A 16811-nucleotide genomic window follows, 5' to 3' on the forward strand; every position below is an offset into this window, starting at 1 on the left:
CCACCTTGGTTAACCTAATTCAACATAATTTCTCAAGGCATACCAAGAGGCTAATCTAATATAAATAAACCCTCACAGGTATCACCGCAGGCCAGTGTCCAGAGGTGATTATAACTGTGTCAGGATGACAATTCACACTAGCCACCAGGATGTGGGAAAACATAGTCATAATCTTGAGAAAAAAAAATAATTTTCTGAATTCAAGTAAAGTAAGATATTTAGACTGCAAAATAAGAAAAAAAATAACAGTGTTGGAAAGCTGTTTAAAAATCTCTAAAAGCAGCAAATAAAAAAAACAAAGATGAAACAACAAAGGATCTATTAGAGGCTGTTTGGCAGACTTCTACACAGCTATAGTATTTTTGGGTGTCACTAAGGTGATTTCTTCTAATGATGTGTGTTTGTTGTCAATGTCTAAATGCAAAGCCCAGTGTTGACCTGTGGTTACTGTAACATAAAATGTGCATTACTTGTGAAAACTCAAGTCTTATAAAAGATTGGTTTAGAACTGGAATAATATCTGTGCAGAGGTATACACACACATACACACACACACACACACACACACACACATATGTATATATATAATATATATTACCCTATACATACACACACATATATATGTGTATATATATATATTATATATATTACCCTATACATTTAAGATTATTAAATTTATGTGAAACAATACAGGCTATGTAGTCACATTTAAAAAGGAATTTATGAATCATAAAAGCTTTATTTTTTAAATCCAAGATTAAATATATTTGAGTTATAATTTCTTGTTTAATTGCATTTTTAATACTCTTATTAGAAACTTTTCAGACAGAGGAGAGGATCATTGGCTTTAGAATGAGAATATACAGGTTTGAAACTTTATCCTTTTCTGACTTCTGTAACATGATATTTTATAACCTCAAACTAATTTTAATAATTTTGTTCCTTTGTCGTTAATGTGAATGGAATAAGATTGAAGTTTCAGAAGATCTGATATATCTCTTCCTTATCCTTCCATAATTCATAAGTAATACATACTAGCCCATTGTGTGAATGCAATATAAACAGTTAATTATTAATATTATATACATTAAATCTCCATATGTGCTAGAGTGAAGTTTTACATTCATGAATATAGTAGAGGAAAATGTGAGTTAATGTTTTTGCCTTGGATATTTACATGATACATTTAACTACATTAAGTTTATGCATTCTCCTGAGTCAAGTCTCAATTTCCCTTTGAAATACTTCTTAAATCATAATCATAAATCTTGTTCTGCTAAAGTCTGGCATCTGGTTCCCAAGAGGAGATCTTCAAAATATCTTCTCGTGACTTAATCAGTGTGTGCTAGGCTCTTAGTGCCAGTCATTTCCAGCAAACATAGATTAGCAATGTCAAGATAGGAGATGCTCAAGTAAGGGTTTCACACACTCAACACTTTACACTTGGGGTGGATACACTCTACATAAATGACATTAGTAGAAATACATAAAACTTGACTGCATTCTAAAACACAGCTAACATCAGAAATGAATGGAATATATAATCCACAGGCATGTGCATTTTCTTCAGAAGGAAAGTAGTAGAAAGAAAAAGTTGGCAAACTTGTTTCAGCTTTTCTCTGTGGATTTCATTTCATTATCCTATTTACAAGGATTCTTGTTTTAAGGTTTTTTTTTTTGTTTGTTTGTTTGTTTTTTTTTTTGTGTGTGTGTGTGTGTGTGTGTGTGTGTGTGTGTGTGCCCACATCAGCAAGACGAAGCCTGGATCTCCCAGGGCTTCTGAGCTGCCTGAGGTGCATGCTGGGAGCTGAACTCTGAACTCCTCTGGAAGGGCTCTTTTGTTTGTTTGTTTGTTTGTTTTCTTTTCTTTTTGTTTTTTCGATACAGGTTTCTCTGTGTAGCTTTGGCGCCTTTCCTGGAACTCACTCTGTAGCCCAGGCTGGCCTCGAACATCCCAGCACTCAGGAGGCAGAGGCAGGTGGTTCTCTTGAAGGGCTCTTAACTGCTGACAGAGTCATGTCTGTGGAATTCTAAGAGACTATAGGTAGAATTTTAAGTATTATTTCTACAATGTGCATGTATGTTTTCCTTCTGCATTCCCATCAAGTTCTCCCAACATGAAATGGTCTTTTAATCGCATGAGCCACAAGGAGGATCCTCATGCATACGGCAAATGGATCTTCACGTATGCCCTCCCTAATGGAAGGAGAGCCGTCATAACCTTCTTAGAGCACTCCACATCACATTTTGAAGCTTTTTATATATGTATTTTTATTTTCTTGAGACATTGTCACACTGTGTAGTGCTGGCTGGTCTGAAACTCACTATGTAGATGAAGGTGACCTCCAACTCATGGAGGTCCCCCTGACACTCTCTCCCAAGTACCAGAACTAAGTGTGTGCCTCCATGCTATGCAATTTAACCATGCTATTAAGGAGTCCATTGTCTCAAAGTGCCTGGAGATCCTTATATATTCTGACCTTTTAGTTCCCACACACATTTTCCCTTTGGCCCTAAGGAGAGTTTTGGCATAACGATTGCATTCTCTGTATTTATTTCATACTGCTGATTTGACTGTGTACGTAGATTTCAATGCTATTTTTTTAAAAGGAACTGTTTGTATAGATTAAGTGAATAAATATATTATAAAGTTATAGCATAAGAAAGTTGAGTTGCACAAAGAAGTGTGTGGCTGTTCCAAAGGCAAATGTGTTCACAGATTCTAGAATTACCTGGAAAGATATGATGTTAATTTAAAATTAACATCATAGGCAGTTTGGAAATTTTCAGAAATTATAAAATACAAAAAATAGTCATACATCTGTGAAATATTTAAATATCTCGTATATTTATTATTTTTTCAGTGTTTCTACTTTATATTATTACAATCACACTGCTTATTTATTTTGTTCATTTCTGCTTGTTTATAGGATTTCTGTTTGTTTTTTTTTTTTTTTCAGATGACCACAGTTCTGAAAAAACTGTATTCCCAATGCTGATTTTCAGCTCTATGAAATTCAGTACAGACTGCAATCTGGTCACAAAATAATGACATATGGGAATCCACTTCACTGAGCCATTGTTTTGTATCAGATAATATTGAAAACATTTTAGACAGTTCCCAGTCAGTAGTAAAATCAAGTTTTGACTTGTTTCTGCTGAACAGTTTTCTTATGGTCAGCCTCATACCCAGAATTTTTTTTTCAGTAAATTAACCCTGAGTTTGAACTGTTAACTGAGCAGAGGAAGACACAAGTACATGGGATTGTGGAAGAAAACAGAATGTAAGAAAACACGTGCTACCCACTCTATGCTCAAATATCACAATACTGTCCCATTGGATTCAACCACTACCAGAAAACCTAGTTTACCTCAGAACATAACTCCCATTGTGAAATAGTTTAAAGTTTTAACCAAATAAGCCTTTTCCCAAAGTTCTAGACTAAATCTCTAAATTAATTTCTAAAATACTTTGCTTAATGGTATACTATAGGCAGGAAATAAGTATAATATTAAACTTCTATATTTCCAAAAATTTTTCTGTGTTGATGTTGCAGTGGAGAACTTTTTATTTTATTAGAAAGAGACTCTTCTCCTCAGATTATAAAGTAGAGAAACAATGGAGGTTCTACCTTTTATTTTTATTTTTATTTTTTTTTTTTTTTTTGGTTTTTCGAGACAGGGTTTCTCTGTGCAGCTTTGCGCCTGTCCTGGGACTCACTTGGTAGCCCAGGCTGGCCTCGAACTCACAGAGATCCGCCTGGCTCTGCCTCCCGAGTGCTGGGATTAAAGGCGTGCGCCACCACCGCCCGGCGAGGTTCTACCTTTTAACCAACCTCTAAGACTCCATACATGTTTTTGGCTCTTCCTTAACTTTCAAGGAGATTGTGTCAATTATTCATTAATTAGAAAAGTACATTAATTTCCTCTGTGAAAAAATGAATAAGAAAATTAGTCCTCTAAAAATAAAAAGAAATTTTGAATTTTCTAAAATTCTGAATGAGTAAATTGCAATTCATTCCACATTTTCCAATTAGAAAGTTAAGATTAATTGATAGAAAAGCTAAAGCTTGGGATGCAGTACTTGCCTGGCATGCACAGGAATATCAGGTTTAATACTTAATCCCTAAAGCCGAGTAATGAAAAATGTTCGGATCAGTAATCAATGGTCAAAATACTGGGTGTCATTATGACATTTTCATGTAGGTACAAATGGCGTTTGATCATATTTATGCTCTTTACCTTCCACTACCCACACTCGCCATCCTGCTGGTCATCTTCCCAAACAGAATTTGGATACAAACAATCCTGCAGCGTTCAGCTTTCAGAGTCCGTTTTGTTTAATGTCTTGTTTAACATGATGGCCTTTTTTTATCCAGGCATCTGTTTAGGGACAGACACCAAGGTTGATTCCGTAATTTGGCCAGTTTTGAACGGCATCCTGGTAAGCGTGGATAGGCAGATGTCTCCACAGTGTGTTGACGTGAATTCATTCTGCTATGTAGCTAAGATGTGTGTTGTCTGGTTAGGATACTACTTCTATCTTTAGTTATTTGAGGACTTTCTTTTCTCATCTGTAAGTGTGTAAATGTTCGCCATTTTTCTTATTTTTGTTAGCATTAATAGATGTTTATCTTAGTAGTAGTCATTCTGAGTGGGACAAAAAAAATCAGTGAAGTTTTGATTTATAACTCCCTAATGGCCAAATATGTTAGATATTTTAAAGTATATTTACTGGCCTCATTAGTCTATTTATTGACTGGATTATTTGTTCTCTTAATATTTCATTGGCTTTTTTTTTTCATACACATAATCTCAGTGTTTCCTTCCTGTTCCACAGTCTCTGATAGGGATCAGAACCTCTTTTGCATCATGTAAGCTACCTCTTCATTCTTATAATGCTTTTCATGGCTGTGTGGAAATTTTTTTTTTGACTTCACAGGATCTTATTTTTCAATACTTGATATGATTCCCTGGGTAACTGGAGTTAATTTCAGAACCTCATTGTCAATACTTACGACTTAAAGTATTTATTTTTCTATGTGACTCATAATTTCAAAGTTTAGTGTCTCAAATAAGGTTTGGTTTAGTTTTGAATTGATTTTTATACCGGTTGAAAGATAGAGATTTGAGTCATTATTCTCAATGCTAACTTCAGTTTTCCCAGCACCATTTGCTAAAAAGTTAGCATTTCTCTCCTGTATATTTTTAGGACTTTTTTTTGTTCTCTATTCTTATTTGTATCTCTTGTACTTCTTTTTCTTTCCTTATTGCTCTTTCTACAAATGCAAGCATTATGTGAAGCAAGATTTAAAATGGAGGAAACCCTTGCATCATTTCTGACTGAGAACATTATTATTTTTTCTCATAAATTGTTTTCACTACACAATTTTTTACACCATCTTTTATGGTAAGGCATGATTCTTTTGTTCCTGTTTTTTCTTATAGGTGTTATCATAACTGGAAACTAAACATCATCAATGTTTCTTGGCTCTCTCAATATGGTAATTAAGTCAGTCTAATGATATATAATAATTTCTCTACTTGTTTCTCTACTTGTTCTCCATTTATGTATCAAATTATAAATATTTGATGAAAGAAGAGTAACATAATTTTTATTTTTTTAAACTTCTTTTTAAAATTATTTTTATTGAAAATATATTTTTCGTACAACACGTTCCGATTATGGTTACACCTTCCCCAATTCTCCCCAGTCTTCACCACCTCCATACATTACATCATTTTCTGGATGCCTGTATGTTTCTTAATGAGATAGTACAAGAAAGAATTTTTAAATAATATGGTTAAACTATATTCACAAAATTATTCCTATAGCTGGAAATATTCATAATAATATTAAGAAATTGATTTGTTATAATTTTAATACATTCATACAAATTAGAATAATAGTTTTTAATATAGGCTATCTTTTATAAATATTTGTCAGATCAATTTTTATTTAAACTATTCTAATACAAAGAAATTAACCAGATGTTGAAATAATTGAACAGATTTCTTTGCTTCCAAATAGGTTTATAATCTAGATAAGTTTTTAAACTCAGTTTATTTACATATAAATTAACTGGTACAATATCTGTAGTTAACTATAGATGTATTGGCATATAATTATGTATAAAATCATAATACATACATAATATACGTATAAAATTTGTAAAATATATACAGTATATAATTATGTATATTAATTATTAATGCATTATTATTAATCTGGGAAATACTAATGTGCATATTCTTAGAGCCTCTATGAGTTTTTAGACTGATTCACTTTACTTTTTTTTTTTTTTTTGAGATTGTAATATAATTATATCGCCGGGCAGTGTTGGCGCACGCCTTTAATCCCAGCACTCGGGAGGCAGAGCCAGGCGGATCTCTGTGAGTTCGAGGCCAGCCTGGGCTACCAAGTGAGTTCCAGGAGAGGCGCAAAGCTACACAGAGAAACCCTGTCTCGAAAAACCAAATGATATATATAATGATATCATTTCTCCATCCCTTTCTTCCCTCTAAAACTTCCCATGTACCTGTCCTTGCTCTCTTCAAAATTCATGCTCTGTTTTTATTAGTTGTTGTTACACACACATAATACACACATGCATACACACATATGTATATATTCCTAAATATATAAATATAACATACTCAATTGGTGTAGTCTCATTTGCATGTATTCTTGCAGGGCTGATCAGTAGGATGAAGAGTTAGTGTGCTCTACCCTGTATCTGTAATTTTTTGAGGGAGCTCTGATATCTAAAACTAATGCAGCACCTTCAGTGCTGGTGTCTCAAAGTCTGGGTAGTCAGCATTTAGAAAAATCCTAAATTAGACGATTCCTGAAAATCATTTAGTTCTAGCGATTGTGATTTAATACCCACAAGGAAACAAAGAACTAAGAATGACTTACACAGCACAATCACAGCATCGTTGCAGTGGCATTAATAAACTTTGAAAAGAATCGCTCCTCAGGATTTTCCTTATACCTGGCCATTAAAACCGTAATATCTTGAAACTTTCAGGACTTGTGATTGAATGCTATGCAAGAGCCTGATAATTCTCATTAGCATGGAATATCTTCTATCTCTAATAATATAGACTTATGTGGAATATGAATATCAGATTATTAAGTCATCGCATGAGACCTACAAATTCACTGCTCACATAGGTTTCTCAGCTAGGAAAGTTTCAAGTTTTCCTCCAAAGACTAATCATCATATTTTAACCACATGAAAATGATCCTGAAAATATTCCTCAGTGTTCCATAACATTTTCTCTGGGTTTTCCATGAGAACTACAATGAGCATTACGTTCCAACTGATAGCTGAATAATTGAAATATCTCACAGTGTGAATCTGATCATTGTGAAATATTTTGCACACTATTCCTTAGTGATTTCATTTTAGGTGCCTACTGCCTGATAAATGCCATAGCTCGTTCAAAGTCAGCACACTGAAGCCAGGCTAGATTCTCACTTTGATAACATTTTCAATAAAGTGTTAGTATATTTATTTATATGTGATGTCTCCGACTCTCTTCATTTTCACTTTACCACTTTCAAAATCCTGATTTTTTTCCCTCATTTTGCTACTTTCAACACACAGTTAAAAAAAATCACATTAAAACTTACCTGCATACATTTCAGACACATAGTGCTCTGATTTGGCTATCTCTTGAGTAAATGCCAAGCAGATCATATTTTTGAAACTTGTCTTCAGTGTGATGATACTGAGGGGTGGTGGAACCTTTAAAAGATGTGTCCAAGGGTTGCACTAATGACCACTGGTAGAACCACTCTGGGAAAACATTACGATAGTTCCCATGGAATATTTATGATTTCCCATAAGAGCAAGTTATTATGCAAAAGTAATACTTTGCCCTTTTCATACCCCATGACTTCCTGCCTTTTCGAGTGAGCTTTCCTCTCTGATGCCCAGTCACAATGTCATCTGCTCTGATGTGGTATGGACAGCAGATGATTCACCTGACCTTGTACAATGTTGTTTGTACTTTCAGCCTTCAAAGCTGAGATGTGCATATGCCCCTTTCTTCATAACATACCCAACCACAGATATTTTGCTATAGCAATGAAAAGTGGTCCACTATATTTAGGATCCTGAAGACTGGCTAAGGACACTTGGAAACGAGGGTACCTCTGATATCTCCCTAATCATAGCAAAATTCTTAACTAATAAGATGCCAATATGATCTACTCTACTCATATGAATAATGAAATTTTGTGCTTTTGACACATCTTATAGTAAAAACATACTACTTAGAATGATCAATTCTAGAATCAGATTGCTTCCATTCATTTCTTTGTTCTAACATTCGATTTCTTTTTAGATTTGAGTATGTTAATTCATTATCTTTTGTTTCCTCTTCAATATGATCTTTATGTTCATACTAGCATGTATTTCACAGCAACTTTGGATATTAAATTAATTGACTTACATCATTGCTCCAGCTATAAGTTTGAATAAATTATTGCTAATATAAAATTTTCAAAGTTAAATGAACATGTAGTTTGTTCTACAAATTTCAATACTTCATTGTGTGATTTGAGCTCCATGCTTTTTTCATAAACTGAATACTAGGATGACTAGCCTTTGATGAGCAGGTTACAATTAAACTGTTAATTATAAAGGTTTCAGGAGATATTTGTGCTGTCTGAAGAGTTCCATTACAAGCTCTATTCTGACTTTCAATATCAGCTGCAATCGCTCTCAAAAAAGTTGAAGTCAGCTTTTATTTTAAAAGTGCCTTAAACATTTCAGTGAGATAATTTAATGTATTGGTTTAATGGAACTCTCATGATACAGTAGAATAAATGGGCTGTTAAGAATATTGAAAGAATTAGGGAGCGGGGAATTTAAAGCACTATGTTCAACTTTTCTCAGACATTATAAATGTAACCATTAACACAGTTCCCTGCTAAAATACAGCATACTTGAAAGATTTTTTTTTCTTCCTTTATGATTTAGGAATGGTGGCTACAATATGTTCAATGAGTGAGTCTTGGTTTTATATGTACAAGAGCACTTCCAACGCATAACTGGGATGATTTTCCTACAGAGCTAAATTACCTATTTAGTATGAAATTCAAGTAAATTGTCATACAGAACTATCTAGAAATATCAGTAATACTGGGGTGGATTTTCAAAGTCTCTCCAGTATATAATTAATGAAGATAAGTTAATGTTTTAGAAGACTAAAGCACATTAGACAGTTCACCTCGTAATGATAACCTCAATTTATTAAGTATATACTGCACAGACGACTGCATATATAACATCTTTTATTTGATTTCATTTAGTTTCTGAATAATAGTTGCTGCAGTTGAGGCCAGCACCACTCCCTATAAATTTTTTTCTGCTTCAAAAATAAGCAGAAAGAGAGGTTCATGGAATTCACTTCCACTTAGGATTCTGACATGGAGTCTGGAATGAGAAATCCTGGCACATACAAAGCATGAAAGAGAAAGACCTTATATTCCAGGTACTCTGAACAGATGTGGAACTGAGCTCAGTGCTTGGGTGAGCTACATGAGCAAACTTGTGTCATTGCAACAGCTGAGAGCATCAGAGGATCCTCTCAACGATCCATTTCCAATCCTCCCCATTGACACATAACAACTGGACATATTTATGTGGCTAATTTCGCTTATTATCATCAGCTTAAAATTGTTGTTATAATAGCTTGTTATACCTCATTAACTTGTTTCATTCGAACACTGAGTAGTATTCTGGTCTCTGGATGTTATCTCATTTATTCCATTCACCTTCTGTGCTGGCTAGTATTGACTTCAACATGACACAAGGCAAGGTTGTATGGAGAGAAGAATCTTAATTCATCCATAAATTGGCCTGCAGGCAAGTGTGTTGCGATTTTCTAGATTGATGATTAATTTGGAAGAGACCAGCCCACTGTGAGTGTTGCTGCTCATGAGCAGATTGTCTCCTGAGATGTGTAAGAAAGTAGGCTGAGCGAGCCATAGGGGAGTATCTTGTCAGCAGCACTTCTCCATTGCTTCCGCTCCAGTTCCTGCTTGAGGTTGCTGCCTTGAATTCCTGCCCTGACCCCCTTCATCTTGGGCTATAATGTGAAAGGATAAGCTAAATAAACTCCCTCGCTACATTGCCTTTTGTCATGGTGTTTTATCACAACAGTACAAACCCTAAGAAACCTGCTGAAGAATATCTTGGCTGCCTCAAAATTTTGCAGCTATGAATAAAGCAACTGTGAACATTTTTGTGTAGGTTTTCGCATTAGTGTAATTTTTCAAGTCCTGTGTTTTGATGCCTGTGAGCGTAGTTGGTTCCTGTATCATGGAAAGTGTGTGGATCATTTTGTAAGAATCTGTCCAACTCTATTCCAAGATGCCTCTGCAGTATTATATTCCTATGGGTCATGTTCCAGATTCTCTCCAGTCTTCTGTGTCATAGGGTCTCAGACTTGAGGTTGTTGTTTATTTGCATTTCCCCCTTGACCACAGAGATGGGGTATCTTTCTTTATGCATATTTGACCACCTAGATATTTTGTTTTGTCATATATCTGTTAATGTCCTTTATCCATCTTTTAATTGGGTTGTTTAGGGTTTTACTATGCATTATATATTTGGCTAACAGTCCACTATCAGAAATCTGTTCTAATCAGTCCTCCTAATGCTTAGGTTATACATTAGGATAATAGTCCATTATCAGAAGTATCTTTTGCTTTTGCCCCTTCCAATTTATAGGCTGTATTGTCTTAATACATTTTTTCTCAGAAATTCTAATGGAGCCATATTTTTATTTATTCCACGAATATTTCTTTGCTTTTGTATCTAAAAGATCATTTGCATAGTCAAAAAGGTTACATTTTAAGTTATATTTTACAAGTATGCCTCTGTGACATTTTGAACTAATTTTTGTAAGCTATATAAAATCTCTGTTCAATTTATTCCTTCCTTTCATCCTTTCTTCCTTCCTCTCCTTTTTCCCTTTCCTTCCATTTTCCCTTTCTTTTCTTTCCTTCCCTCCCTTTACTTCCATTCTCATTTCCTCCCTTTATTTTTCTCTGGTCACACAGATGTCCAGTTGAAATGTTTTAGAAATTTTTCACTTCATGTACAATGTTGAAACATTTTAGGAACTCACTTTTCTACATTACACAAAAGATCATATCAATTTATGTATGAGTTGCTTCTATATGGACTAAAAACAACTTGGTCATTTTGTGTGTTTATTTTCTATGGAAAAGTCTCCTTATATTATTTAATTATTACTTCATATTGGTTCTACAATGAAACAATGTAGTCATGTGTGTGATTCATAGCATCTTTTCTCTCTTTTCTATTTTACTATGAGACTTTCATTATTTTTGTTCAATTAACTATATTAGTCTTCTTTTAAAATCTAATTTTTACTTTGATAATATTTGATACATTTATTTTCCAATTTAACAAATTCTGTTCACAATTGTTCTTTCTATATCTTCCTTTGCAGTTTCTATTCAAAACTATTTTTCTTTTTATTACTATAGCTCTGTAGTACAATTTAAAATTGAGGATGGTGAGACCTCCAGTAGTCCTTTTATTATTCAAGATATTTTTTTGATATCCAGTGTGTGTTTGTGTGTGTATGTGTATATGTTTGTGTATATTTCCATATGAAGCTGAAAATTGCCCTTTCCTATTCTCTGAAGAATTGTGTTTGAATTTTGATGGCGTTTGCATTTAACCTGCAGATCACCTTTTGTAGGATGGCCATTTTCTCTACATTACTACTATCTCTGAGCCTGGGAGAACCTTCTATGTTTTGATACCTTCTTCAATTTCTTTCTTCACTGTCTTAAAGTCTTTTTATACAAATCTTTCACTTGCTTGTCTGCACTTACCTCAAGAGATTTCACTGCTGTTTGAGGCTGTTGTTAAAAGTATGGTTTCCCTACTTTCTTTCTCAGTCCATTTGTCATTTGAAAGGTTACTGATTTGTGTGTCTTGATTTTTGTATTCTTCTACTTTGGTGAAGTGTTTATTAGGTGTATACGTTTCCTGATAGAGATTTTAGGGTACTTTGTATGTAAAATCTTATCATCTACAAATAAAAATACTTTGACTTCTTCCTTCTTATTTGGATCCCCTTGATCTCCTTTAGTTGTCTTTTTGCTCTAGCTAAAACTCCAAGTATTATATCGAATTGGTATGGAGAGAGTGGACAACCTTATCTTGTTCGAGAATTTAGTGAAAATGCTTGGATTTCTTTCTGTTTAGGCTGACGTTGGCTAGGGGCTTGCTATAAGTAGTCTTTATTATGTTATGTATCATGAAGGGATTTAGATTCTGCCAAATACCTTTTCTGAATCCAGTACAATGACCTTATGTTTTTTTCTTTCCTTTCAATCTCTTCATGTGGTGGATTACATTTATTTATTTATCCCTGCATCCCTGAGATAAAGCCTACTTGATCACGTGAGATAAACTTTTTGATGTGTTCTTGAGTTCAGTTTGCAAGAACATATTATTTTCTGGACTATATTATTTCTTAGCTTATATAATAGCATTTGTTTTCCTAAGATGTTTTATGGAGCTAATGAACTGTTTATCTATATATCCACAATAATGGCTAGATTAATAAAATTATATGGACATTCTTTTTAAATCAAAGGGAAAATTTCTTTTAGAACCACCAGAATTCACACTCTAAAGGATCCCACTCAGTAAACGTTCTCTTAATGTAAAAAACAAATATGTATAATTTTCTCTAGAAAAAGTAACTTAAAAATAAGAAACTTACAGAGATTTCTTCCAGTACTTTTTAGACTTCATAGGACAGAGTTATCTTTAGCTGCTCCCACACCTTACATACTATATGCCTAGTTGGTTTCCAACCCAGGCTCTATCGACATTTTCTAAGATATGAGTTAGTAGGAGGAATATGAGATTCTATGACTTGGCATTTAGCAATCACGACTATGTTTGCTTCAATGATTTTTAAGTAACGTAAGTGTTTATAAATCAGAATATATAGCAGACATGAATCTTAAGCTTTTTGTTTTTGTTGCTGTTGTTGGACATTTTTTTTTTTAGGAAACCTGTAGAAGTCTCCTTATAGAATTTAAGAATTTGGGGGAAATGGTTAGAGAATTACATCCTGGAAACTGAAAATAGCCAAGCAGTTTGAATTAATTTTGTCATTGATGTATTGGACCTATTCATTTAAACAAGTAGGTAATATGAAATAAAAAAATAATAACTGGGAGATTTATTTTAAAACCATTATAGCAAATGAGTCATATTGTTGGATAATAAAAAGAAAATAAAATCTGAAAGTAACAAAATCACTAGAAAAATCGAAGAAAGGTTGGTGAGATGGCTCAGCAGGTAAAGGCACCTGGTAACAATCTTCATGTCCTGAGTTAGATTTTTCTGAACCAACATGATGGAAGAAAATAATTGATTTCAATTTGCTATTTTCTTTTTTTTAGGTTTTTCGAGACAGGATTTCTCTGTGCAGCTTTGTGCCTTTCCTGGATCTCGCTCTCTAGACCAGGCTGGCCTCGAACTCACAAAGATCCGCCTGCCTCTGCCTCCCAAGTGCTGGGATTAAAGGCGTGCGCCACCACCGCCTGGCTCAATTTGCTATTTTCTAACCTCCACATGTACTTTATCACACAGGCATCCATCCCTGTACACACGTATGCACACAAAATGAATAAATAAAATATAAAAAAACTCAGGTATAAGTAGTGGTATATTTTCTTCAGTATCAGTCACATTAATGTGACCTAAACATAGTCATATGTAGATATCTATAAATTCAATCATGTCTAAAACTGTCATACTATGTGATTTATTAACTTTCTCATTAAAGTATTTTAAACTGTTAGAACATTTTCCTGGCTTTGTCTATACTAATGTTTTATTAAAATGTTATATTTATTTGAGATATGTATATGCACTTATAACTTTGCTGGCATTTCCATATATTTCTTTGGACTTCATCACTCCCTTTCTTCTTCAACTTATAAAAAATTTCATCTATTTTCTAAAGTTTTAAGTGTCTGAATTTACGTTGCAGAGATGAGTCCTATTATAATTCTTAAGGACAATGTTTCAATCAGTTTAGCGTCCAGAAAGATTGTATTAAATTTTATTCCCAGCAGCAATATTTAAAAGTCATAGCTCCATTTATATGTCATAGAATAAAATTTGATTATTATTTTACCTTATTGCCAACAAGCTTCATTTTATTTATTTGTATATGAAATGCATATTTTCTCCTTCATCGGTGTCTGTCGGACATTAGGAACACAAGGAGTAAGAAAGTTGGTAAGCTTCTAAAACTTTTGGTCAACAGAGAAATGTAGACAGGAATGAGACAATCCCAAAAATAATTGTAAAATTACACCCAAGGTAGTGTACAATGACAGTGTGGGTGGAAGAAGAAACTATAATAATGACAATAAACTGACATGGAAAAAGCTCATTGAACCTAGAACTAAAGAAGTTTGACCCGCCATTAGAAAAAACCAATGAAGCCTCTTTTGGGAAGACAGGGTGTGCAAAGGCTCATGGGAGGGGAACACACTGCTGTTTAGTAAAATAAGCTAGACAGGTAGGTTAACATACAAAATAAAAATCAAGTATAATTGCTCTTGGGTGAGAACGAGAAACTACTAACAATTTTGAAATTGAAAATAGCTATATTTGTTATAACACTTTGTTCTTTCAATAATTTTGACAATTTCGTACATATATAACGCATTCTGACTATTCTCCATCCCCCTGCTCTCTATTAACTCCCTCCAGTCTTTATCATCTTTAACCCCCCTATAAACTTTGTTCCTAGATTCATGACTTAGTTTGTTTTGTGACTGACCAGAGCCATGTGTCTGATCATTTGATTGTAACTAGCTATTGAAACCTGGTGGCGTCACCAGTGGACACGTTAATGAAGAAAGTTATATACCTCCTTTTTTTGAACCTGTGAGTAGCTAATTAATAGTCCAGCAGTGAGGGGAAAGAGTACCATCTAAGCTCTCCTCCATCCGCAGCACACATCCAGCATCTATAGCTGCTCTAACTTCATGTTCCTAACAGATGGCAGAAGGTGAATATTCACAGTTTTCTCTCTGTCTTCAGGTTCTTATATTCTCTCTGTCATTTTTTACATTATTTCTACCTTCTTTACCCTCTATAGTGTTCCTTTAACCTTAGGAGTCATGATGTAAATAACTCGCTTAATGTTGGCACTCATCTGTCACCAATTTTCAGCATAACTTTTTTCATTATATTTTTTAAATGCATTCTATTTTGTCTGTATGTGTGTGCCTGAGTATATGTCTGTGTACTGTGTGTATGCAGTGCTCACAGAGGGCAGAAGAGGTACCAGATCTCCTGGAATTGGAGTTGCAGGTGGTTATGAGCTACCAAATGGATTCTGGGAACCAAACCCATGTCTTTTATGAGAGCAGCCAGTGCTCTTAACTACTAAGCTATCTCTCCAGGCCAACCGTACTCATTTTTTTTTTTTACTTTAATCAACATTAACAAAGCTATTTTTATTCTTTATAGCTTTTCAAACTTTACATGGTTTAATATATTCATTTTAAGCAGAAAATAATTAATGCTAAATAAATCAGTTAATAAAATAGCATAATAAGTTTACCACAGGCTTACATCTCACTTCAAAGGCATTCTTTATTTTATTTCAGAATCCAGTTATTTTCCAAATTGATTACAAATTATCAAATAGAGAAGGTTTTGCTCCTTGATACTTCTAGCTGTGCAACCTTCAAATGGTAGAAGAAAAAAGAAATTTCCACAGTATTGTATTCTTCCTTTTCAAATCTATAATCTTGTAAATGACTTCTTGACATCACATATAAGAGAAATAGTTAAAAAGACATCCTTTTTCTTTAAACTTAGTCCTGTTGAGTGAGATTCTGCAGATAATTGTTGGCCAAGAATGCCTTCTGTTAAGCTGTGACATGATTATCATCACCAGCAGAAGGACAAAGACAGCTGTCCTTTGAACTTGTCTGTGAGATGATTCAAACTGGAAAAGACACAGTTGCTGAAAAAAAACATGTAATTCAAGGGAACTGACCCAATATGTAACAGAGTCTTTTATACACTCCAAAGTAGATGATTTTATGCTGTTATTAGCATTTTTTAAATGAGTAATGGAATTTTAATAAGAAAACCTTCTCTCCTAATATTTTGTGAATCTATCTGAATTCACAGTGATATATTTTAGAAATATTTAGAGAAATAATTATGCAGATAGACAGTGAAGGAAAGGGTGGGGCTAAGAGCAGGAGGACATTGAGAGTCTACAATTGCTCTGACTCCATTTTCCTACCAATAATTCCAGATTATATTACAGAACCATAGCAGATTTGTGTGTGAACATTTCTGTGGTTTACATTCTCTTCTCCTTCCTTTTTTGCTTCAACACCTCTTCTGTGACTCACACTATTCTCGAGGAGCCAGTTTCACTTACAGCTAAAAGGAAAAGACATGTTACACTAACAAAGTTAATCAGTATATTGCATCTGTCCCAGGCCACAGGAGTGAATAGAACACATTAGAAAAATCAGAATGAATATCTACATTTTGTTGGAAATTGTAGAGGAAAAGTCATGTTCCCTTTGATGGGTATTGGAATTTATAGATGTGTATCTAAGAAAGTATCCATGCATTTCCACTACTCATATCTAAAGCACTCAAAACAAACAAAAAGGAAAAACACTTTGTAAAAAGAGCAGAGTCAAATGATTTTAGAAAATCGCTTCTACTGACACAGTGGCCTCTTAA

Source organism: Peromyscus californicus, unplaced genomic scaffold (genome assembly GCF_007827085.1).
Source record: "Peromyscus californicus insignis strain IS unplaced genomic scaffold, ASM782708v3 Scaffold_19__1_contigs__length_69161282, whole genome shotgun sequence".
In the NCBI taxonomy this organism is placed as follows: domain Eukaryota; kingdom Metazoa; phylum Chordata; class Mammalia; order Rodentia; family Cricetidae; genus Peromyscus; species Peromyscus californicus.